This window comes from Melopsittacus undulatus, chromosome 1, assembly GCF_012275295.1.
Source record: "Melopsittacus undulatus isolate bMelUnd1 chromosome 1, bMelUnd1.mat.Z, whole genome shotgun sequence".
Classification (NCBI taxonomy): domain Eukaryota; kingdom Metazoa; phylum Chordata; class Aves; order Psittaciformes; family Psittaculidae; genus Melopsittacus; species Melopsittacus undulatus.
Genome location: NC_047527.1, coordinates 30925436 through 30953027, shown reverse-complemented (window position 1 = coordinate 30953027; position 27592 = coordinate 30925436).

The window sequence follows — 27592 nt, the reverse complement described above, 5'->3', positions numbered from 1 at the left end:
TTTTTCAGGTCAAAGTCACTTTAATAGATATGTCTTGTCTACAAAATAAAATACTGTAGCCAATTTATATGCTGCCGGTTTCCTGATACAGATTTGTGTCAGTAGACAAATCAAGTTTTATAGGGAGCTGGTATGGAGATATACAACACTAAAATTCCAGTTATCATCGGAACATAGGAACATCATGGTAGCCATTTTATTCTGCTACATCACTACAGGAAAGATGGAATGGAATCAAACTTTCTTCCTTTACTCATCTTCTGCTGGAGTTGTTGCTAGTCAGTTTGTCTGAGGACATTGAAGTCAATTAGAGAAAGATGTTTTCCTGCTGAAAGAAAGCGGAACATCGTCATGTTCACCTGTATAAATACAGATCTGTCTTCTTCCTCAATCTGCTCAGTAGAAGGAAGACCTTTAGTCCTTTGAAAAATGGGTAAAAAAATCCTACTCTTCTACCTATATTGGGCTATAATGGCAACAAAAATGTCTGAAGTACAGGTTGGAATGAGGGCTGATTTTCCTCATTTATCTTACTGACACCATTAGCTTCTTGAAAAATTATTTTTCTTGTTATTAGTAAAAGTTTCTTGCCCATTTGTTTACTAGCTTGTTTGCTTTTTACACCTCCTACAGTTGTAGCTCTACATTTTCCACAAAAATTGTTTCAATTAGTACAGTTGCTTAGGTAATGGTTATGATTCAGTCAGCTACCACTGTTTTAAAAGAAACTGTTAACAAAAGATGATGGAGCCTTCTCAAAATGAAATCTAGTTCACAAGATGCTGAAGACATCTCTACATTCAGCATTAATGTGGAAGCATGTAAAATGCAATTACATATATTTTTATATATACATATATACACAAATATAATACCCCTGTATATGTGTACATATTTTTGTGTGTTATTGTTTTTTGGCTTGATTTTTTTTTTTTCCCTTGGTGATAGAGCGCAGAATGGAGGAATTTTGGTTATAATTTTTATTCCCACACATTCAGCCATCGCTGCCTGCTATCCAGGCCTGCCATGACCACTTTGATATCCACAATGGCCTTTTACAACTAGCAGATAATAACTAATAAAACCTCTACTTTCATAACTAAGTAATTAAGAAATACAGCAAGTTTTTTATATAAACACTGCAGAGACCTTTTTCACTTGCTTGTGCCAAGAAAGAGGCCAAGAAAACTAACTTCAAATATATTTAAAATCTGTAATTAGATTGATAATCTCAAATATTGCATCAGTAACCTTCATTGAGAAACCTTAAAAATGTTAAATAACTGACACTGTTAATGTAGTGTTACTTAGTTCTAAATGCACTGAAATTAGTGAAGTATTTTAGTAAAAGTGAAGGCTAACTATCTAGTGCCTACTGTTTCTCTCTTATATTTAAATTCATAACTTCACCTAGGCAGAAATGAAAAGACAGAGAAAAGATGTGCTTTAAAAGATTTTATTTTTCCTTTTTTCTTCCTGAATTAGAAACCGGAGTAGATATCATGAGAAACAAAATCAAGAAACAGCAGATGTCATGTGTCATTTTCACAGTTATTGATACTAAGCAAGTAACAGTTCAAATCCACTGAGATTAAGTATTTTATGTTTATGAGTTTATTTAAATTGTTAAAATTGAATACTTTAACGCCTTTAAATATTTTATGATTCATGGCATTTATGTTCTAGAATCTTACCCATGTGCCTCGTGTAATGGTAGATCTTTTTTTCAGCAGCTATTATTTGTTTTAAGAAAGAAGGAAATTACACCTTTAAACCATAGGTGACAGCAGAAAAAAAATAATGGTAAGACAGAAGAGTACATGTATTCATGAGATGACTAAACATTACAAACATTGAGCAAAAAAAAACATCCTAGGTGTTCAAGGATTCCCAAATAAATAGAATAACATGAATTAGGACAATTTTATTTTCACCTTTAACTGTAGCATAAATGAACCCAAACAAAGTATAGAAAGTTTCATAGTTTTTAATAATTTTAAATACCATTACATCTTTTTTTTCCCTATAACTTTTAATAAGGTAGAGAAAATATTTTAGTTAGCCTATAGCATTTTTATAATTAAAAAAATGCAGTTTTGAAGATGTGCTTGAATTAATTGAGCTTGGACATGGCACAGAACTCCACATTTTTAGGGGCTCTAAGACTGTTCTAAATTTCCTTTAGAAAGTAGAACAGTTGCTGATCCTGCATGGATCTGAACATCAGTCCTAGCAAATAAAGTCTCATAGTCTTCATAAAAAAGTGTTATAATCTGGGGCACCTTTGTTACATTGCCACTGTCCCTCGCTGGCAATTTCCTCCTGGGCAAGGTGAGAATGTGGTATTCTATAACGAAAATATCCTTTCTTTTCTTTTGTTTTAGTCTTTCTGATACCAATTGTTCCTTAATGGGAGAGACTGGGAAAGATCACAAACTCTAGAAGAATGGAGGTGATTCTGCCTTTTGGTGAATCTTAGCATACCCTGTAAAGAGGACCAGAGAGAAAGTTCATGGCACCACAGATTCTGGTGGCCAACATATTCACTTCATAAAGTTGTGAATCTTCAGGTCAGGCAGAGGTGGAAAACACTGTGTGGTTTGGGGGCAGCCAGCCAAGCTTCAGAGGAGACATAAGGAAACTGTGTAGTGAGGGACTTTGAGATTTTATTGGTGTTTGCTGCAAAACTGAATGACACTCAAGGACTAAGCCTAGAAATCGAGCCTGGAAACAGGCTTTTCCTTTAAGAGTTTAATAAGCAAAAAAAAAAAGCTGTTTATAAACATTTCTTATTTTTGCTTTGTCTTTCCTACTTATCTTGACTCCCTGATGTTTAAGTAAAGAAATGACAATCAGTCCATTTGGGATTCCTAATAATAACGGACATTTTTAGGTAAAAAGCAGTTTTATTTGGGGAACCTCCTGCAGTGGTACCTGTAGTTGAAACAGGTCTCACTATACCTTGATTTAGTTAGGATGCCTAAATGTGTTTTAATGTGAATGCCCATCATATGCACCTAACCTCCAAGGCTGTAGTGGCAGCCTACATAAGTGCCAATACTGATGGCTTCAATCCCAGCCTTTCTTGTGTCCCTGAGCATGTTTCCACCCTTTTCCTTTGCTTGCTTTGGATTATATCTAACTGTGCCAAACTGCTCCAGCATGCTAACCTAGCAGAAAATTGTGGAGTTATGTTAACTGTGTGGGTTTGCATAGTTTCTAGTGGAGTCAGATGAAAGGTAGAAAAAAGTCAAGAGGGGACACATTATGATAGCACTGGCAGCTAGTGTTTCGCCTGATCTATTTGCAAAATTGCAATGCATGTGAACATGGGATCTACATTTTCTGTGTTTTTGAGAGGTCTACTTTAATATATCCACTATTTGTTTCTCAATAATCCACCCTGCAACCGATTCACAGAAGAGTCACCATTCAGGATACATAGCACAACATCTCATTATTTTGTTATTCGGATGGCATTTATCCATATAAACAATTTTGACAGTTTATGAGCAAAAAAGGAGGGGTAAAAAAATATGTTGTTACATATGATTCCTAAGTTGTGTATTTAACAGTATACATACTGCTGTGTGCATATACTGAAGAATAGTAAATAGTGAACTCCCTAGCATATTTCTTCTTTTGTGCCTGTGAAGACCGAGGCAAAGAAGTTATTCAGAACCTCAGCCTTCTCTAAATCGTGCAAAGCCAGTTGTCCTGAAAGCTTCCAGAGGGGCCTACGTTGTTATTCTGTTATTCTTAACATCCCCAGCCAAATTTAATTCTAACTGGGCCTTTGCTTTCCTAACCTGGTCCCTTTATACCTGGACAACGTCCCTGTATTCATCCCAGGCCGACTGTCCTTGCTTCCACCGTTTATAAACATCTTTTTTCTTTTGAATTTTCCTCAGTAGCTCCTTATCCATCCAAGGAGGTCTCCTGGCCCTCCTGCTGCACTTCCTTCTAGTTGGGATGCAACACTCCTGAGCTTGCAGTAGGTGATCCATGAATATTAACCAAGAGTGTTGGGCCCCCCTGCCCTCTAGGGCTATATCCCATGAAACTTTGCTAAGCAGGTTCCTGAAGAGCCCAAAGTCTTCTCTGTTGATGTCCAGGGCAGTGAGCTTGCTGCACGCTCTTCTCACTGTCCTGAGGACTTCGAATTCAACCATCTCATGATCACTACATCCAAGACTTCCCTGGAGCATCACATTTCCAACCAGTCCTTCCCGGTTGGTGAGCACAAGGTCAAGCATGGCACCTCTCCTTGTTGGCTCCTCAATTGCTTGCAGAAGGAAGCTGTCTTCCACACAGTCGAGAAACCTCCTGGATTGCTTGTGCCGGGCTGTACTGTAGCTCCAACAGATGTAATCAAGTCTAATCCCTACTCCCAGGACAATTTTTGTGTGTCCACCCCCCTTTTTTATTTTTAATCCCTAGTGTTTGGGTGTTATAGATATGCAGGTAGTTCAGTAAACAGGAGCCATAAGTTCCTAAAAACTATTTTTCTATTGATCTACTCTAGTCATAGTGATGTGCGTCCATAGGACTTTATGTTTTTTTTGCACTCACAGCATTATTTTTCTGTGGTATTCCCTTAGCAAGAAGGTGCTTCTACTGCTGCATTATGGATTTGTTAAAACATGAATTAGAAATTGCATTTCTTTTAGTGACCTCAAAAGAAAATCTGGATTTTATTAAAGACATGCAGCCAAATTGTTACTAGCTTTTCATCTTTATTCCCCAAAGCATTGCAGCAAAGAAAATCTTCTCTGTGTAAGGAGAAATCACAAAATATATGTTTTCACAAGCTACATAATAGTCCCTTTTCCAAACTTCTCACAGCCCATTGTGCCAGCCTTTCACCATAAAAGGTCTTTGGTCTTCCTCCACATTATTTGCATCTCCTTTATGTTTCTGCAGGAAACATCCTTTCCCATCACCTTGTTTTCTTCTTTTATCAAACATTGAAATTAGCTGAACTGGGAGTTCAAAGTAAAGGCCTTCATCCTTATTTCCCCCTTCTTTTTTGCCCATAATGTTCCTCCTTCAAGAAAATGTGCTGTATTAGGGCAGATATTTAAAGAAATTAAGTTGAAAATATTTGGAGGTTCTATGCCTTAATAGTAAAGAACTTTGGGTTATTATTGTAAAATAGTATGGAAATTCAGGTTGTTACTGTAAAAATCACCTTTTGTTATACAAGATGCAGTATTTAATATTCGGTTTCAGAATCAGAAAGCTATCCAATGTATCACATACATTGCATTGTCTCAAAGAACTGCTTACATTACACCACACTGAATCCTCTTGATTATTTGTTTTCAAGGATATTCTTCAATATACTGTCCGAAAAGAAAAAGAATGGGAATAGTTACTAATATGCTAATAGGCATTGCACACAATTTACTGCCTTCATCCCCAAAGCAAATAAGTGTAAATAATAGGTAGATTCTTGTGTTATTGCCTTCAAAACGCAAGAGTGCTATTGAAAAAGATGTTGCAATTTTCAGTTGTATTACCTGTGCCACAAACTGTTTGTCTTCCCTTTATCTTCTAGTGAAGACAGGGAGGGGAAAGTTTACTGTGCATTTAAGGAGTGCATTTAAACGCTAGTTCCCCTTGCAGTAATTAAGATAACTTATGGGTCTCTCAATTTGGTTTAATCTATTGCAGAGGAGTCTGACAGTATTGTGGGCTGGCACTGATGCTGCATAAGAAGGTAGATAGCAATTTAGGAGTCATGCCACTGTATTTCTCTACTAATTTAAGCACCCGTGTAACATATTCTTTTAATCAATGTAATCTAAGCCACCATTAAATGATTCTCTTATATGAATTTACGTACCTGTGCTTATCTGTACAGTCAGTAAAAACGCCTCAACAGGGCAGTTCAAAGGTCAAGAAATGGTGCTCCTGTTTGACTCCAACAGACAAGGAGGGAAATTATAGTCTTCAAACATAAGCTTCACCTCAAGTAGATGATAAAGTTACATGGCATTTTTGGTTGAATGGTGTAAAAAAGGGCAAAATATTATTAAATATTATTTAAAATAACATATTTAATCAGATAAACAGTTTGAATCAAACAGGATGAATCCAGGTATCCTGGGGCTCCTGCTGAATGTGACCTATATGAAGAGCCTGTCTCTCCCAGTGATCCCACAGAGACTGTAATCTAGCTGTCACATTAAAGATTCCAGTGCTCCCGACCCTGGCCCACACTTAACAGTGACAAAACTGTAGAAAAATTCGGACTGAAACCAAGTTTTTTTTTCTTTCTCTGTGGCCTCCTACCAGTGATAATGAGACTGAACTTTAGTAGCTGGAAGGATTAGGAAGTTGGATGGGCAGGTCAGACAGGTGCCCCACCATACTACTACCTCTGCTGAAGCTATAACCTCCAGAAAAAGAGTGTAGCAGGAGGTCAATTTTAAATATCATAGCAAATTTTAAATAACTTGTTTGCAGAACTGCTGAGGGCACTGGTATTCCTCTATGATTTCTACATTATCCTAAGGACAGCCTCTGAACACATGTAGCTTTTTTTGAGAAAAAATTAAAGGAATTAAAACCAACAACATAATTTCTGTCCAATTTACTACACTCTTTAAAAAAATTATAAATTTGAATTTGGGTGTTATTTTTACCTTAGAAGATTAACTGTTCCAGATTTATGGTGAAGAGATTTCTTTACAAATTTTGGTGGCTTTCAAAGGTATGTTTCCTAGTGCAATGATTGCTGATGTCATCTCCAGTTCTGAAGTGTATCCCTGAAATAATAAAGATTAATATATTCCTCTCAATAATAGGAAACACTAATGACTAGAACATTCTATAAACATCTCTGCAAAATCTAAAAACATGAGACTGAAACAATAAAAATAGACGGGAATGTTACAACTTCATTTCTATTTCGAAGGGTATGCTCAAAGTAATAGAGGACCAGTCTAAAACCTTTCTTACTCTATCTACTGATCGTAGAATCATAGAAACATGGAATACTTATGGTTGGAAAGGACCTTAAGATCTTCTAGTTCCAACCCCCCTGACATGGGCAGGGACACCTCAAACTAAATCATGTCACCCATTACTCCATCCAACCTGGCCTTGAACACTGCCACAGATGGACCATTTACAACTTCCCTGGGCAACCCATTCCAGTGCCCCACCACCCTCACAGTACAGAACTTCTTCCTTATATCCAATCTAAATTTCGCCTGTTTAAGTTTTAACCCGTTACCCCTTGTCCTATCACTACAGTCCCTAATGAATAGTCCCTCCCCAGCATCCCTGTAGGCCCCCTTCAGATACTGGAAGGCTGCTATGACGTCTCCACGCAGCCTTCTCTTCTCCAGGCTGAACAGACCCAACTTTCTCAGCCTATCTTCATACGGGAGGTGGTCCAGTCCCCTGATCGTCCTCGTGGCCCTACTCTGGACTTGTTACAACAGTTCCATGTCCTTTTTATGTTGAGGGCACCAGAACTGCACACAACACTCCAAGTGTGGTCTCACAAGAGCAGAGTAGAGGGGCAGGATCACCTCTTTTGACCTGCTGGTCACACTCCTCTTGATGCAGCCCAGGATACGGTTGGCTTTCTGGGCTGCAAGTGCACACTGCTGGCTCATGTTCATTTTCTCATTGACCAACAGCCTCGAGTCCTTCTCCACAGGGCTGCTCTGAACCTCTTCTTTGCCCAACCTGTAGCTGTGCCTGGGATTGCTCCGACCCAGGTGTAGGACCTTGCACCTGGCATGGTTAAGCTTCATACGGTTGGCATCAGCCCACCTTACAAGCGACTTAATTACAACTTCTGTAATTAATACATATTGTAGGTTGTTTCTGCTGTCATTTCATGACCTTCATGGTTATTTTCCATAGAAAAGGTAAGAGGAAGCTTAGGACACAGAAACAAAATCTGAGAGCTATCTTGAATAAATCGTATATGCTCACATCACCTCCTTGCACTCACCTAACGTACTCCAGGTAACTGCCTCTGTTGTCAGTACTAGAGAGGGATTCAAAAAAACAAACAAACACAGCCTTCCTCAGACTCTCATGCCTACATAGGGAGTGACCAAAGCCAGCATGTTTATGTTTCAGGAATGTTGTTTAGACAACTGAAATTAAATTATGTTAATACAGGGTATCATGTCATCATAGAATATAATTTCCAGGAGCCAAATCTTGAAGAGTAATGAACAATAATGAATTTTAATATTTTAGAACAGTAGGAAATCAGACCTAGTAAAAATTAAAAAAATGTTTCAAATGCAGAACAAAGATGACATTTTTATCTGAGGTATTAGGTGCAGGTTATACATTGTGGGCAACTGCTAAAATATCTTGTATTTTCCACTGCTCTCACATGAAGAACATCACTATCAACTTACAATTTTGTAACTCATACATTTATTCACTTCTAAAGGCAAAATATATGAATTTGGCACAACCTCAGAACTTCACATTTGCACTGAAATTGCACTTCATTACTAACTGTACACATTTTTAGCAAGCTTATATTTACTGTGCTATTTAACGTCATCAGTGATTTAACATAATGAAACTTGCCCTTAGTTTACATATACCTGGCCACTTCAGTTGCCAAAAAAACTTTTAGTAATGGAATTTCTTAAAAGCTCTTGGGAGTCAAGATTGAGTGTTTTGTATTAGGCAAATCCATTCGCATCACTCAGTGACTATCCACATTACAGCTGCAGTAGCCTTTCCTTGGGACAAAAAAGCATTTTAAAATCTGATAAAATTCAATACGGGTAATGTTGCATACATGTTGGTTGCAAAAATGCACCTCTGGAACAGCAATATATCCACTTGGAACTACTGACAACATTTGGGAAATGTGATTAATTACATACTGCAGAATGGAAGTCTTTGATCCAATTTAAACAGCTTACTACCAAGGCTGGGGGTTCCATTTGCTCATCTTTTTAATTTAACTCATGATAGGTAAAAGATCTCGATGTACGAGTGAGGAAAAGAACTGCCTAAGAAAAAGTGGCCTCAAATTCTCTCTTAGAAATGATGAGGAATTAATTTGATGATTTAATCCTAATTTTCTACTTAAGCATGTTGCATTGTATGTGTTTGCATATCAAGCCTGTTGTAATCATGTATGATATATTTTGCATTTTCATTATTAGTGCATCTTGGTGTGTTTCTGAGCTCCCAGGCTTAGATGTGAGCCTTAGCTAACTTCATATTGATATGAGACTTCAGTATGCAATGTTTTTTTCTTTCTCAACCTTTTGGCCCCACTTTTCATGCAAACCAAACTGGGCCATGACATACTGTTGAGAGGAATGCTGAGGATGCTGTGGCACTTTCAGCAAATAACTGGATATGGAGACCACGCAGCTTCAGGAAGGGGCATGCTGAGCAAGTCTTCTCAGCTCTCTATCAGTTCTAGTAACCAGTACTCTTCTGTTGACAGGCTGGAGGTGGTTAATTTATACTTCCAGAGTATAAGGTTCAGACTTGCCCTTTAACCATTTACTCACAGTTGAGCTAAATCCCTAAGCAGCCTGCTGACACCCACACAGGCCACATAATGATTCAGAAAAGATCTTCAGAGAAAACAAGAAATAGCTGTGAACTACCACTTCTTGCAGCACATCATGGTTTGGTCCAAAATTCTTACACGAGTTTCCAGATTCCTTTGTCTTTTCTGTAGAGACATCCGACCAGGTGGGAAGGCATGTAAAGAAGATTGACACTCCTGAAAAATTATAGAAGGATATTTGTTCTCCTTCTTGTGAGATCATTGTTTATCTACCTGGATCCTGTTTTTTGAAACTTCGTGTTTATGAAGACTATGATTTGCTCACAATTTTTTGAAAGTAAAGTAAAAAGGAGAATACTGCCATCGATTACCTTTCAAAAGTCTAAATAAAAATAATACAGTAATGCAAATCACAGTTCTATTCCTGCTGAGTTTCACTGTGTATCCATATCAGTTATTTTTGTCATTCTTTTTTAAGACAGAAACCTGAAGTAGGAAATATTTTTTTCTATTTTTTTTTTGTAATACAAGTATAAAGGTATGTGATTTATGAGTATTCTGTTTCAAATTACTGTCACTTTAAAGTATATAGATGTGTGTGTATGTATATATAAAACACTCATATTTGTAACCTTTCTTAAATCTTACAGATCACCCTGTTTGTGTCAACATCTGTTTGACATATTTTATCTGACTTGTCAGTAAGTCAGGAAATCATAACTTGCCAATTACTAAATCTCCCTTTCTAATTTCACATAATTACAAATCAACCAGAAATAAATTGTGCATGGTTTAATAATACATGATAATGTTTTAGAGAACTTTAAAAAAGTAAATTGCTTTTGTAGTAGTAGTGTAATCTATTATGTAATATTAATATGCATAACAGATGGCTCTCACAAGAGTAAGCATGTATTCTTTTTATTTAATTAGATATATGTTGTCTCTTCCATTATATATTACCCATATTAATACTGTAGGAGGATTTTATGCATAGTATTCAGAGATTTGTTGCACCCAGAATTTTTAAGTATCATTGATAAAAGACCACTATTTTGAATAGTTTTCAAAAAAACACACTACTTTTGATGGTAATTTTTATTGATTTGAAAAATGATAAAATGTTATTGAATGAAGTGGTAGTTTTAAGTGTGTGTTCTCATTTTAAAAACACGTATGTATAGTTATATATATATATATATATATATATATATGCACTGTTCTTAAAAGCTTACATAGGGTTTTGTATTAGAATGTTCTTTCATTTGGCCAATAATGATTTCTAAATCTATTCAAAGCCAATACATTCTACTCTCACTTGTTCCTTCTTCATGTAGTCTTTAACTACTGTCTGTTGAATGAAAGATTTCTCCACTCAGAATTTTGTTACTTTTACAGAATTTTAAAGTGTACTTAGTTTTCTAGAATTTAACTTCTGCATCACACTTCAATATTGTGAGTTTGTAGTAAGTTGTGGTTCTGGCAGTTAGATAAGGAAGAGACTATTGACAAAATAAAAGTTTAGCCCTTTTAAAGAATGTGCTTAGAGACTTGTGATAACTTTCATGATATGAATTGAGGAACTGCACCTAAAAGGGATTGCACAGAGACCACCAAATCATTTATTATTTGGCCTAAGCCTCAACTATCTATCAGATGTTAACAGATTTTCACCACTATTGACTTGCATTTGACTCCATTTGGAGATATAAAGGCAAAAGTCTGATACTTAACTCCCAAGTTTTAGGTTATTCAGTCTTTTTCATTCTCTATTTTATTTTTTAATATATATTGGATATACCAAAATAATGTAATTTCTCTTGCATTCTTTCTATTCTAAATGCAATGAGCTGTGACCAAAGAGCTAAACTTATAGAAATACATAACAAAAATAAAACAAAAAGTAGAAAGAATGAAACTTTTAAACTAAAACATAGCAAGTTATAATTGTTCCATTTTTATAAAATAAATCTGATTTCAATTAAAACAACCTCTGGAGGTAGACTAGTGTATATTATAATAAACGAGTAAATGTAAGGCGTGGGAAAAGTTCAGACATTCCTTCCAGCATATTGAATCAATTAATAGCATGTACAAGGAAACCCTGATTATTTGAAGGAGTAGAGAAAAATGACTTGATTCTTTACAAGTAGTACAGACTATTATTAGTATTCCAGATAGAGTGTGTTCTAGGGAGTCCATCATAAGCTTTGATCTCTCTGCATCCACAGCTGGAAACTTTGTGCCAGTCTCTGGAAGCAGCACGAACTGACAACAGTCGCCTCCATCAGGAAAGTGAGTTAGTGGTTGCAAATGTTAATCAGTGGATCAAAGAACAAAAGTGAGTAAAATTGAGTCTTTTTTTTTTTCTCTTCGATCTGATTTCATTTCCTATGGCCCCAAACAATTAAAGCATTCATAAGAACTCTCTTCTCAACTTACTGCCATATCTTTTATCTGGAGCTCTGCAATAGGTCTTTATAAACATCCTATCAAGTTTTTTTCACCATCACATTTATATCCTTTTGAAATAGCACAAATAATCAAATAATAAATGTTATCTGCAAAAAAAAGTAAAATTGAGACCTATTAATAATGTACAATATAAAACAACTGAACACTGTAGATAAGAGTAATATATGTTGTTACACTTTGTGACTTTTCCTTTAGATTTTGCAAATTGTCTGTATTGATGCTCTTAATTCTTAAAAGCATTTTTTGTCTGTATCATTTAGGAAGGTACCCTTGATGATGAAAACTAATTTGCCTTCTCAAAAGTCAGGAGTTAAATTAACAAGTTGAGCTAGTGAGAAGTATCAATCCTCATTTTTTCTCATAAGGTAGACATATACCTGTGATTCTGAACATACATGAAACCATAAAACTAAGCTTCACCTTCCTTTGATTATTTGCGTAATTTAAATACTTTTTGCTGTCTTTAACATTAAACTACAAATGACATCTATAGTGCTTCTCTGGCAAGTAAGATGTGTTACTTTGTTAGAGCCTATAGTTTCTTGTGTATTTCTACAAAACAGTCCAAATCAGGAAGACAGATGAAATGGACTAGATAACTGAACTACTCTGAGTCTATCTCACACTAATATGTAGTATGAGAATGCAAGAATAGGTCCACAAGAAGAAATTAATCCTCTATAGAAATTGCATGGGGTTATGAGAAATTATTGCAAATTTGTTATGTCTATTTGCAAGCACTTTTCCTACACAAAAAAAATTACTGATATATGGAACTGTATTTTCTTTTAATGACAAGTGTTTTCACAACCCAGTTGTATCCCTTTTATAGTTCCTTTTGTATAGTCTGAAAAGCCCAGACCTTAGGTCTCCAGCAAATCTGATCAGTTTAAAGTCTTTTAAAGATAAGATGACTCATTTCCAAAATTCCATTGTCTATATTGATTAACTCCCCAGTGACTATGAAGAAAGCCCCAAACGATATTTGGATATATAAATAGCTAGTTTATGAACCTAATTTAAAAATTTCACTGGCAAAGTCAGGCCACCTATCTAGCCCACTGAAAGTCACAACTCTAGCACTGTAGATTCCTTAATGAATTGGTCATTTTCTGTTTTAAATGCCAAGAATCTACAATAGAATTGCATTGGTCTTTTTTTACAAGCCAAAATTTCATAATTGTTTTTATTCCTCACTTTGACAAAAAATTATAGATCTTTGTCAAATTAAAAAAATGCTATGAAACTGTTTTCTGATTCTGTTTTATTTCTTTAATGCACTTGAAAAAAAGTCCTTAAATTGCATAAGGACATAATACTAAAATATTGAATTTACCTCTCTCTTATAGAGGCACGATGTTACGTGGTTTTTTTTTTTATCACTTTTTAACTTATGTTTTGAAAATAGTCTATGTTTGCTTAGGATACACAGGGGTTTGAATTAGGAGCTTTCTTTTAAAATAATTTTGGTATATTTATAGTTCACATTGTAATGAATAATTTTAAATAAAAAGCATTTTTCATAGAGCAAAATTTCTCAGTATTGATTGTTTTGGAGTTTATGTGCACATTTCTCAGTTTCAGCAGAGTAACAAACTATGTAACTTTCTATTCAGTCTCTGAAATTTTCACAATTTAATTAAAAATTAATTATTAGGGTTTTTTTTAAGGTTAGTTGAATCTGAATCACAAAAAAAGTTTCATTTTCAAACTTAGGCTTTTTGAAGTGATAGAGTAAATCAAATTAAGGCTGCAACATAAATTTATACTTAAAATTCAATATAGGCAAACTAATATCAATTAAAAAATATATATTAACAGACTTGCCCAATTGAGTAATTAACTGATTACAACAGTACAAAAGTGCATTTTTAAGTACAAACTTACAGAAGTAATTTTTGTTTTAGGATTCCAAGTTTTCTCATGCCACCAGAAAAATATTAAAATACACAATTTTGTTACAGGTGAAGGTGAACAAAATGTTTTGCAGAGCAATCTGACCTCTTGAAAATTCTTTTTTTGATCGCACTATGTGGTGCCCAAATTTTGGACCCATGACAAAAAGAGAACATTCACAGTTTATTTTCTCTGTAGTCCAGAAGTTGAAATAAAGAACCCTTTTGATATTAATTTCATTTTAGAATCACCTCATTGCTGGTTATCCTTCCTAACACCTTGTTAAAGTTAGACTTGACACTGCCAATAACCTAGATCAAAGATGTCATAATACATAATTGAAGGCCATACAGGACATACATGGTAAAATTTCATTTTGCAGAAAAAGAGACTCATGCACTTATCTCACTGATACTTAACATTCAGTTGCTCTTTCCGTGCAGACAAAAATCTTGAAAGGGTTGTTCCAATAAGATGGAATAAGTATGGTAGTGCAGGGGTACGCCAGGCCAAATTTACTACAAGTTCAGTTATTTTGTAACACTTTACAACTTCCAAAAAACATGGAAATATTGTTACCCAACTTGAACAGTTTTTGTTTTTAGAGCACTTCTTCAGAAAAGATGCAATAACAAAGGAATGACAAGATTTTGAAATATAGATAGTATTTGATTTATCTCCATGCATTGCTACACCATAGAGATGATAATACAGGATGATTGGTGGTAAATTTTTCATGTATTGTTAGCATTAACTGATATCATATATCAGATTTCAGAGTCAGTGTTTGCTTAGTGGGGGGCTGACAGAATATTGCCATTCTACTTACTTATTCATTTATTATCTATTCAGTTTTCCAGATTTTATTTTATTTATTACGGTTCCTTTTATGTACATTTCTTTGTTGTGTGCTGCTTTTGTTCTCTTTACTATTCTTTGAGCCTATGATCTGTGGAGGTAATTTTGAACAAAATTAAGAGGGCTAAATCAACATTACCAATATGCTTGTATTTGCCTGGAATGTTATCTATAGTTTAAGATTTGTATTTCATATATAGTGTAGTCTTTTTATTGTCGAAGGTTATTCGAATGTACTCTAAGAATTGCTGAATTGTTTATTGATCTAGTAATTATATATTTCTTTGCAGTTATGATGCCTCTTCTTTCTTGCTTGTTAACTTAAAAGTTTAATAAACAAAACATCAAAGAAAAAGAAATAATAATAAAAGGATGCCTAAGAATAGATCCCCCAGGCTTTTCCATTTGAAAAGCTTCTGTATCAGAGTTATTGTTTATTGAAATCTTCTGTGTGCAGTTTTTCAACTAATGTGCAAAAGTCTCCATGGAGTTATCTATAAGCCCACTATCTCTGGGCTGCTAAGGAATATTTTATGATTGATAAAAATTTCTCCTGTAAATACATTTCTCATTGAATTAGAGCTAACATTGGTGTTGTGAGGAAGAGAACACTGTTGGTGGAATGCAGCTAAGTTTACGCTGGAGTAAAAATACTTTTCTCTTACAGGTATTTGACATCTTTGAACATAATATTTTCAAATATTTCAAATTTTCAAATGTTTCAAATTTTTTAACATTTTCAAATAATCTTTGTTGTGCCAAGATGTGTTTATATACTTTTCCTTTTAGTTAGTCCTTGTGTTGACTTTGTTGTAGGACCTTTTTAGATGAGAAAGCAGCTGTAATTGCAAAACATCTAAATTTCTTGAGGTAGGTCTATTCAAGGTGCTTCAGTCTTGTATGTGGCCTGTGTACTATTCATAGAATCATAGAATCACTGAATCAAGCATGAAGAAACACAGAATTCAAACATGAAGGTGTGAGATAAAGTAGCTTTAAGTTGAGGCTACAATTTAATTCCTTCTTCAATAAAACCTAATATTTCATATTTTTTTTTGTTTCTGTCCATTGATTAATTCAACAATCTTTTTTTCCTGAGGCATAGTTATTTCAAAATACATCTTTATGTGCAAATAATTTACATGACTCTTCTCCATCATTCTTTACTACTGGGCTGTTACTTGACATTGTGTGTATACTTTCTGTTAGTACTCAGATTTTAAATTACCTTCCTGTTACATTTTATTTCAGTTTTGGTATGGGGTATCTTGAAGATTACGTAAGAAGTCAGTTTTGCATCCTGTGTCTTAATTTTAATGCTTCTTGGGGTTTTGAAGACTCGTGAAGATTAGTCGACACACAGCTTGATTTTTTTTTTCAGGAAGATTTTATGTAGACCATTCAATAAGAAACCTCTTGGGAACTGCATGTGCTAAACTTTCAGTTTGTCTCAAAACTACATAGTTTGGATATATATATCCATACATGGATACATCACATTCCTTGAAATTTTGTTGGGTTTTGTTCAGACAAGAATATTAAACATAGGCTTCTAACTGTGTTAACAAATTTTGGATTGTTCTCAATCATGACCGGGATCCACTGTAAAGTTTCACTCACTGTTTCTCTCAACATGCCTTATTAACAGTTGTTGATGTTGTTGGCAGAAATTAATGAGTTTTTTAATAGCTCGATTAGTTTCTTTATGAGACATTGAAGATTATAGCATTGGGCAATTGAATTCTGTCCTGAAGCTTTTATATTGTGGTTAACTGTCTTCTTAACTCATGTTTTAAGGAGTCTATTGCTATTTTGGTTAACAGTAAAGGTATAGTGAGATGTTCTAATAGGTTTTTAAGTCAACTTGAGACAAGGCAAAAAGCTAAGGATGAAAACCTAAATACTGAATAAGTTGCAGTAGTACTGAAGTTTTTTTAAGAAGGTTTTGGTAGTTTTCCATATGTTTTCAGGTAATCAGATAATCTCTATGCTCCTGGAGCATTTTTTGTTACATTTTTCTTTAGTTATGTGGTTCTAATCATCAATTATAGGATCTCTCTCCTGACACTGCATGACATATAGTATTACTTTATGATAGTTACAGTATTTGCTAGACTGTGGGTCCTAACTGTACTGGATTCTATTGTTTATATTCTACTCTGTTTATTTCTAAAAATCTGTAGCAAAGAAGACAAAAAAAATTATATTTCCCAGTAGTTTTACACAAAGGCTGATTTTTAAATTATGGCTGATTATTTCTTCAGTTTTTCAAAGGAAAAGTCGCGTTAGTTGTCAAATAGTCTTTCTTCAGAGGATAAGAAACTATTATATAACTAGAAGAAGTTATTGTATATCATGCATATTCTGATGAAAATAATACAACAGCTAACAAGACCCTTCCAGCCTTTAAACTATGACATGAAATGCTGCTTCCCATACTAACATTGTAAGATATATTACCCTAACTTTGAATATTCTACCAGCAAATGCATACCCTATACCCCAAACCAGGACTGTTCTCATTCTCATATGCTTAAGCATTGACTCCCTTATCCACACTACTGGTAAATCCTAGAGGTTATTCCAGAACTAGAAAACTGTACTGAAATTCCTTCAAAGGTAAATAGTTTTCAAGAGCAAAATATAACATTTCTAAATATCCTATGTCTTTACTTTCTACATTGAAATATTACAGGTTGTCTTGACCACTTGTCAAAACATTTGATTTTATTATCTAAATTTCTGCATTTAAGATTCTGATCATGCCTATAATTTTTTTTTTATGTTGTTGCTTTGTTTGGGTTTTTTTAATGGTTTGGTCATTTAGGGTTTTTTTTTACAAAGCAGTATGTCACATTCTGAAACTTTTCTTGAGTACTAGGAAGGGTGGTTATTTTGTCTTTTCAGAACCCCTGTTTCGAAGTTTAAGGGTGATGCAGATAAAAAGATCATGAATCAGGCCGCTGAGCTTTATGTTGTCTGGGGACAAAGTAAAGATGAATGTGCAAAAATCTCAAGTTGCCATTCACTAGGTTCAACTTATACAGGTTAGTTTAAAATTTTAATTTTAATGATACCTTGATTAAGCAGGGGTGACACAGGCTGAATCCTCAAATTAGTAGAGAGACATGAGGCAGAACAAGCATTTAGAAATTGATCATGTGCTATGTTTCTGTGTATAGAGTATTCAGATGAAGAAAACTTGAGGCTGGAGGGAAGGTCCTAGAAATGAAGAACTATGAAGACTTACCAGCCGTGGCAGGAACACTTGAGACTTGTAACTGCGAGCAGGTACCCAGCATGAAACCTGAACATTTTGCTCCGCTGTTTCTGACCAGTAGCAAAATCCTTCAGGGGAAGTGAACTAGACACTTAGGAAATGTCATGTTGAAGGCAAAGTGAGCAAAGGAATGTGTGAGCTAATCAGTGTAATAGCTCAAGTCTTGTTGATTATTAAATAAATGCTAGTACCCAAAAGCAGTTTGATATGTTGTAATCACTGTGATAAGTGGATTGCATGGACCCAGCAAGCCTACTGTCAAGGGTTTCCAAAATTAGTAGTAGTGTCTTTACATAAAAAGACAAATCTAAAATACTTTAAAAATACACTTTAGAGACTCACTGCTTCATTTAATTTTGCTTTTCTCAATGGCATTAGGCAGGCACTGAGAATCTTTCAGGTACTTTCCTAAAATTCTCAGTAAGTGGCAAATTGCCAGAAATAGTGTTTATATTATTTTCCAAGATATGGCAAAGGTTTTTATTGACTGCAATGCAGACTACTGTGGTACTGTTGCCCATATCCTTAAATTTTGTATTATTGACATTTATTTGAAATAAGATTTTGGGGAAGGGGTGCTTTAGGGTTTTATGGAAATAAGTTAGATGTTTATTTTTTTTTAATTACTTTTTTTATTTATTATTATGTAAGTAGTTTTGGATACAAAGAGAAATAGGTTTTCAATAAATCCATTCCCAGGAAACAGAACAATGTAAAAGTCCACATAGTGCACATTGAAAAAAAACTTGTTAGAGAACAAATGAATTGTTTGTTGGTTTGTGGCAGAATATTCATCACATCTGTAGGAGATTGCCTAGCAAATAAGCTTGAGGGGTGCTTTCAAACGTGCCAGTGAAGCCAGTTGCTAGGACTTCGGAAAAAGACTTGAGAAGTCCATGAAAAACAGAATGATGTGTTCCATGGCTGATTGGTGTGTTCATGTAGAAGTCTTGGATTTACCCATTATCATGAGTAGCATAAAAACTAACATAGTTTGTTATGGATATGTTTTTAATAATTAATTCTATATTGACTAAGGGGATGTGAGACCTGGGATTAATAATTTCTCTCGCATACACTAATAATGTCCGTGTTCTAACCAACTACTTATTTTCATTAGAATTACGCACTTTTTAAATACTGAGGCCATAACGTCCTGTCAGGTTTATTTGAATATATTTAAATATTACTCTGGGTGCACAGACAGAAGAAGAGACATAACACTGGATGTATAAGTCTGATTTTCTTCAGAAACCAGGAAAAAAGCAGTATTCTTGCATGCTCTTTCTCAAATCCAAGTTCCACCTCTCACGAGGATAAAAGTAGTTGAAAAACAATAAAAAGAACAAAAAACCCAGTAGAAAACACAACTTGAAACTGAAAGAAGAAAGGCTGGTTGCTCAGGCTTTGATAAAATAAAGTCTCATTTTAAAATGTAAGTGTATACAGCTACGAGGGGAAGACTATGATTAGCTCTCAGCTTCTCACTGTAACTGTTGCCTAGACTGAACTCGCACCATACTTCACTCAGCTAATTTTATGTTGGAGACCCAGCTGAGCCATGGCAACAAAAGCTATCACACTTTCCTATTTTGTAAATTGGGCATTGTGTTTCCTCTGAGAAATATCCGCCCTGAAAGTTTCTTCAGTTATTTAGAGGATGTTACCTCTGACAACTGATGCTCACTGACATAAAATGGAGAAAATATCTGTCTTTGAAATATGATATACACAAAATTTTTAAATATCAATGGCTCTTACGTATAAGTGTTGAGATTTTCTGTCCCATTGTAAATCTTGTGTCAGAAAGCTTTAATTGCTGAATATTACTGAAGTGTTTAATAAATATTCTACTGAATGTTTTTTTAAGCTAATCAGTTAATACATTTCATATGCTAGTTGAATGAAATTTGTTTCTCTAAAAACAAATAAGCTATGAAACCATACTGATACCAAACGAAGGATAAAATATCCTACACAATTTTTATTTTAAAAATTACCTATTCATGATAGCTTTCCTGAAATATTTTTTATCAGTCATTTCACAATGGACTTTTTTTTTTTAAGAGATTGATCAAGCTTTTAATTATGTACTTTTATCTTTCCATTAATAAAATCTCCAGTTCTTAAAGTTTTCAGGAGAAATGGCTCCAAACTGGAACAGCTCTTTTAGTATGTAATAAAAGCTAATTTTGTATATAGGTTATCACACTAAATTTAATGGGAATAATAATTAACTCTTCTGCAGTTACATGGAAAGTGCTACCTCAAAACACAATAACATAGGAAAATTAAGTATACTGCAAAGACACTTTCTCATCAAAGTACAAGGATTTGCAAGTAGAGTAAAATAATATGAATAGAAGTATGTGAATTAGTCTTGATATGGAGCAATTAAATTTTACTTTGTAAACAGCAAACACAGTAAAAAAATGTTTTATTCAGAACTTGATTCAGCTTTAACTGATGTCAATAGACTTGGCAAAAATTCCTATGGAAAACTATAGAGCATGCTATAAACCAATGCCGAAAAAGGCAAAAGAAGCAAAAAGAAAAGACTCATAGGTTAATCTAATTAAATATAAGGTTTTAAAAAGCAGATTTGGCTCAGTATGAATGAGGTTAATGTAAGTATATATGTAATATAAAAAATAAGATAATATGTAAACCTGAAAATAATAATTGTCTTTATTATCATAGATAATAGCATCCTGGTTCATGGTCTGACTTGTTATTGTGCTAAGTGCTGTACAGATATAGAACAAAAGATGATCCAAACCAAAGTTATTTTAAAATATCAGGAACAGTAATCTGACAGGAGAATGAAGTATGTTGACTTCATTCCCAGCAAATATAGAATGCAGTTAAGAATTCATATGGAAGGATTTCTACCTTAGAGGATAGATTAAAGGAAACCTGAAGGGTTTTTTTTGTGTGGGTCTTCACAATTAATTTTCTTGGAAATTAATCTTGCTAGTCAGATTAAGGACAATAGAAAGAGCTTCTTCAAATACATAGCAAATAAAACTAACACGAGAGGCAATATAGGCCCACTGTTGAACGAAGTGAGTGCCCTGGAGACAGAGGATATAAAGAAGGCAGAGGGGTTGAATGCTTTCTTTGCCTCTGTCTTTACTCCTGCAGACTCTCCACAGGCGCCCCAGATTCCTATAGCCCCAGAAGGAGTCAGGACAAAGGAGGAGTTTGCTTTGGTAGATGAGGATTGGATTAGGGATCAGCTATACAATCTGGACATCTATAAATTGATGGGTCCAGATGGAATGCACCCACGGGTGCTGATGGAGCTGGCAGAGGTCATTGCTAGGCCACTCTCCATCATCTTTGGTAAATCGTGGGAAACAGGAGACGTGCCTGAGGACTGGAGAATGGCGAATGTCACACCAGTCTATAAGAAGGGTAAGAAGGAGGACCCGGGTAATTATAGACCCGTCAGCCTTACCTCCGTCCCTGGAAAGGTGATGGAACAACTTATTCTTGACTCCATCTCTAGGCATATCAAGGATGAGGGGGTTATTAAGAACAGCCAACATGGTTTTGTGAGGGGGAAGTCATGTTTGACCAACCTTATAGCCTTCTATGAGGAAGTGACTAGGTGGAGGGATGACGGTAGAGCAGTAGATGTGTTTTTTCTTTATTTCAGTAAGGCATTTGATATTGTCTCTCACAGCATTCTCATAGATAACCTAAGGAAGTGTGGGCTTGACTATCAGGTAGTGAGGTGGATCAAGAACTGGTTGAAAGGAAGAAGGCAGAGAGTTGTGGTCAGTGGGGCAGAATCTAACTGGAGGTCTGTGACTAGTGGAGTCCCTCAGGGGTCAGTGCTGGGACCAGTGCTGTTTAATATTTTCATCAACAACCTGGATGAGGGAACTGAGTGTACCCTCAGCAAGTTCACTGATGACACTAAATTGGGAGGAGTGCCTGACACACCAGAAGGCTGTGTTGCCATTCAGCGAGACCTGGACAGGCTGGAGAGTTGGGCGGGGAGAAACTTGATGAAATTCAACAAGGGCAAGTGTAGAGTCTTGCATCTGGGGAAGAACAACCCCATGTACCAGTACAGGTTGGGGGTTGACCTGCTGGAAAGGAGTGAAGGGGAAAGGGACCTGGGGGTCCTGGTGGATAGGAGGATGACCATGAGCCAGCAATGTGCCCTTGTGGCCAAGAAGGGAAATGGCATCCTAGGATGCATTAGAAAGGGTGTGGTTAGTAGGGCAAGAGAGGTTCTCCTCCCCCTCTACTCTGCCTTGGTGAGGCCGCATCTGGAATATTGCATCCAGTTCTGGGCCCCCAGTTCAAGAAGGACAGGGAATTGCCTGAAAGAGTCCAGTGCAGAGCCACAAAGATGATGAAGGGAGTGGAACACCTCCCTTATGAGGAGAGGCTGAGGGAGCTGGGTCTCTTTAGCTTGGAGAGGAGGAGACTGAGGGGTGACCTCATCAGTGTTTACAAATATGTAAAGGGTGGGTGTCAGGATGATGGAGCTAGGCTTTTTTCAGTGATATCCAGTGATAGGACAAGGGGCAATGGATGTAAACTGGAGCATAGGAGGTTCCACATTAACATCAGGAAGAACTTCTTTACTGTAAGAGTGACAGAGCCCTGGAAGAGGTTGCCCAGGGGGGTTGTGGAGTCTCCTACGTTGGAGATATTCAAGGCCTACCTGGACAAGTTCCTGTGTGATATACTCTAGGTTACCCTGTTCTTGCAGGGGGGTTGGACTAGAAGATCTTTTGAGGTCCCTTCCAAACCTTGGGATTCTGTGATTCTGTGATTCACAGAGGATAATGGAGTCATACCTTCCTAGTGGGTTGGTTTTTACAGTGAAGATATTGCTGATGGAACAACTCAAGAAATTGTATTTAAATAAATCACAGCAACTGGATGGCATACACCTAAGTCTTGTTAAAGAACTAATGACTAAAGTAGTTATGTTACTGAATAAAATAATGTAGTTTATGATCTCATAAGCCTGTAGGTTTTTCAATTTATATCTGACTTTCCAAATAAAATACCAAAGGGAATCCCAAGAAGCCTGGATCAGTGAACTTTTCAGTGTAAGTCCCTACGTCATTGCTGTTAGCTGTCGTCGAAAAGAAAGACCTGTCTTCTTGCTTGGAGTCTTGTTTTGGTGGTGTTGCTTGTTCTCTGGTCATTCTTTATTTGCTGAAAATTTCTTTGCTGGCATTTCTTATGCACAATATAGACTATATTATATAATCCAGACCTATTTTACTCTTTTAGAGATCACCTAACTATTGTATATACTCTTCCATGACTGTTTAAAAACAGTTAATTTAGATAGACAGATCTTGCAATGGTCTTGAAAGATTATGACATTCAGGCACTGCCTATATCATAAAGTTTGGTAAGTTTCCTGCAATGGTGGGGTACTCTGATCCACATAGCATACTCACAGTTCTATCTTGCCAGAGCTGCCAGGTTCATATGACAGCTTTTCTAATAAGACTAAAACTTCACAGGAAGCATGAATATATATTTGCTATATTTTCATGATGTTGTCTATTCGCTTATTGTTTTTAGAATATTGTGTCAGATTCCATAATTTATGCTAGTTTGCTGAAAATATATATTCTAATAGTTGGACCTTCTTAACCAGCCAGATTTGGTCTTTATAAGTTAGAACAAACCAAAACAGAGTTAAGCACTCAGCAGCTCAAATATTATAGCACATTTAAAGAGGGTAACACAGGTTTTAAGATATTTACAGGTCTATTGGATGTATACCCACTAGCTCCTCAGGGGATTGTGCTTAACTATTTGTAAAAGTCTTACCTGACACGATTATCTGAAAAGAATCATGACTAACTGTAACATGATAACTCTTTTATTTTGTTTTATTATAATGTAGTTAACAATCTTTCAGTTTTTAAAATATTCCAACAATGAGGGCCTAAATTTACTTGTCTAATGAAATCATCATGTCTCAAAATATGTCTAAGTATTTGTTGCTTTATCTGATATATACTGTTTTAAGCTTGAGTATGTTTTCATTATATATTATTGATCGATGGCTTGGCTTCGCGAGCAAAGATTTTGGGAAGGGCTTTGACCACGCTTACTACCAGCACGATGACCAAGGACGAGTGGGATACGCAAATCTGGTTTGAAACGGGTGCTTAGGCAATCAGGGAGTGTCTGACCAGGACAGTTGTCTCCTGAGTAATCTCGAGCTACCCATGCACTGGTCTGCCTGCATGCAAGTTGGATCTGCAGCTTCCCATGCACCTTGTCACCTACCATTTCGACCCTTACCTGTCCATACTGACAAGTGAGAGAAAACTCTTCCAGCCTGCACAGTGGATTTTTTAGGTGAGGTGCAGCTTGTGCAGAACTGGCCCCACCCTCTACACCTGAGGTTTAACTGCCAGGCCTAGCAAGCTAGGATGGTGACAGCAAAGTCCGCAGGGCATAGGTTTTGTAAGAGTGTCCTTCTCTTAGATGGAAGACCATACAAGGCTGGACAAGCTCCATCAGCCCAGGTTTGAAGATAGGAGTTTTCTTTCTAAGTTCTGAGCAAGACTGTCATTTCCTGGGTCAATCTCCTGCGACCGCTATCATGAGCCCATCAAGGCACCAGCAGCTCTGTGATATCGCTACATCTAGGCAGGATTCTGACTTAGAGGTGCTCACTCATAAGCCCGCAGATGGTAGCCTTGCACCAGTGGCTCCTCAGCCAAGTGCACGCACCAGGGATCTGAACCTGCGGTTCCTCTCATACTGAGCAGGATTACTATTGCAACAACACACCACCAGTAGGGTAAAACTAACCTGTCTCACAATGTTATACGTTATAAATATATAATTTCATTATAAATTATAAAAAGTATAACTCAGTGTGTCTTTAAATTGGTTAAAATTATAATGCAGAAATTTTATGCGTTAAAGACAATGTAACCCCGTGCTGTCCATTACAGACAAAAAACAAATGGCTCTATGGGATTATGGGATTGACCACCTCATAAAAGACTTTTTTTTCCTTTTCTTTATTGATGATAATCCAATGTCTTTTTGCTTATGTTTTTATTTCACAAACATTTTCACACATCTTTACCTCTGAGAAGGGTCAAAGATACTGTCTTTCATTTGCCTTTGTAAATGCAGCACTGCAAACGTATTCCTTGCATTTCTTCATTTTAGTGGGGGTGGTGGGTGGGTGTGATACTACTGAATTACTTTATAGACTCATCAAATCTAGAATAGTTATCTGTTTATAGAAATAAATGCTGGAGCTTGTAGCTGGTTAGGTTAAAGATAGTTTCTTCTAAATTTCCCATAGAAATATACATTATAAATTGGTTAGCTCAGATTGCCTGTAGCAATAATATTTTTCTAATGAGAACATGTTTTGGAGACAAAATCCATGGATTTTTACATGGCTTTTGAGGTTTTTCATATCACAAACAGTAAATTATTTGCTCTAATCTTTAAACCTAATAACTTAATTCTGACAAAATATTTCCTTATGTTTTCAGTATTTTCCTATGATATCTGCTTGGAGAAAACTGTAAAATATCTCAACAGAAATTAATACTATACTAGCATTCATCCTGAATTTTTGGGATTCAGAAAATTTCTAATTTACTTAATGTACAACTGCATAACTCTCTGAAAAGGCTCATTAAGAAGGTTCTAGTTTCCATATGGAACATATTATAGTCACTGTGCTGATGATCTTAAAAAATATTCAAGTTCCCCAGCACCAGAGGAGCTGTAAACCTGTTGTTATTTAGCCATTTAACACAATTATTTACTGTTCAAGAGATATACAGTTACTATAGCAACAGCTACATTTACAGGTCCAGAATAAATGGAAAGCTTAATCTGCCCTGCCAGTAAAGCAAAAAGCCTTTTAAAATGTATTTTATCTGTTGTGCTTTTAATAGAAATTAGTGTCATTAAAATTATGAACCATGATCTGGTTGCAGACTGCCATATTTGATGTTGTAGGCAGTTGTTACACCTGGCTCGTGGTTTGACTGCAGGTGCAATAGCTTCAACAAGTGACACTAATATACTTTTTTCTTTTTTTCTTAGTTTAGCCATGATAAAATGACAGATGCAACCAGAAGAAATTATTTTTAACTGGCTTTTTTCATTGTTAAAATGATCATTAATCTAGAGTGAAAGGTAAATTTCACATAAAATGTTAATTCAATAGGAATGAAATAGAAAATCTAAACTAAAATTGTAAAACAAAAAAACCCTAAGTGTTTACTATTTTCCTCATAAAAACACATAAATTAGATAATTCTGAAAAAAAAGTTATATAACTTTTCTTAACAAGGCTTCTTCCTTGTAACATTTCTGCTTGAACAGTTTGTGCAGACAATTTGATATTGATTGGTCTTGCAAATTAAATTAGACTATCAGCTGCTTCAGGACAGCTCACTGTGCCAATTCCATATACCAGAATAAAATAAAATATCACTGTATTTTGTAATAGTGTGCTTACAAAACCTATCTTACATCACCTTTTGTATAAAGCCTGGGTTCTTCACAACAAATAATACTTGTTATAGAGACAATGATGCATTTTATATTAAAGAATATTTTTAAGGAATTATTATTGCTAATAAGTAATTGTACTGTTCAGGTGTCTCAAGTTGTTCCCTGAGGAACAGAGCTCCACTTGTCAATGTGTTGCATCACTTGTGTGTATCTTGTACTCCATTTCAACAGTGAGTCACTGAAGCTGGGAGAATAATGCCTGGCTCACACTTCCTGTTCCCTTCTGCTCACTTGCTCATACTCTATGGGACAGGGGCTATAAGGGCTCTCTCAAGTTCTCCTTCCTTGACTGCATGGAGAAGACCAGGGCAAATCAGTGTAAGAGAGGAAATAAACATCACCTTTTACTTGCAGTGTCATTAGTAAGAATGGCTATGTTCTGGCCTTAGAGTGGTCCATATTCTTAATCTTAAAAAAATATTATGTAAATCTTTTTGCTGACTTGGATATTTGAATGAACTTACAAAAAAAAAAGTTAATGTTAAAATGTATTGCCTCCACCATTTGCCATTTGATTTCTTCCATTTGAGTATATGTGATCACACTAAGAGATTTCAGGAAACTTCTGTAATATAAATGTAATACTTTAGATGATTTCCTGCTCCTAACTATTGCAAAGATTGAAGAAACTGTCCTTGACAGACACACGAAAGCCTGTTTTAATGGTTGATTTTCAATCTTTAAAGTGGTGTTTCTTAGAGCTTTCTGTTTATGACATGTTTTTGATAGAATAAAATTCCTCTGGTTATTCTTATGTAAGGGAAGCATCTAGATTCATAATGCCTGAAGAAAGCTGAAATACTTTCAGGCTTAAGGGTTCCTGATGGGAGTTCCTATGAAACAGTCTCTTCAGATAATAAGACTGCATGATAGTCACTGTTTGCAGATATACAGAAAAGCTCCAGTCAGTTGCATGTTATCCTAACTAAGGTCTGGTTACTTCATGATTGATAGATATTTGGGAAGCTGCTGGTCTTAGATTTAGAAAACAAGCAAACAAACAAACC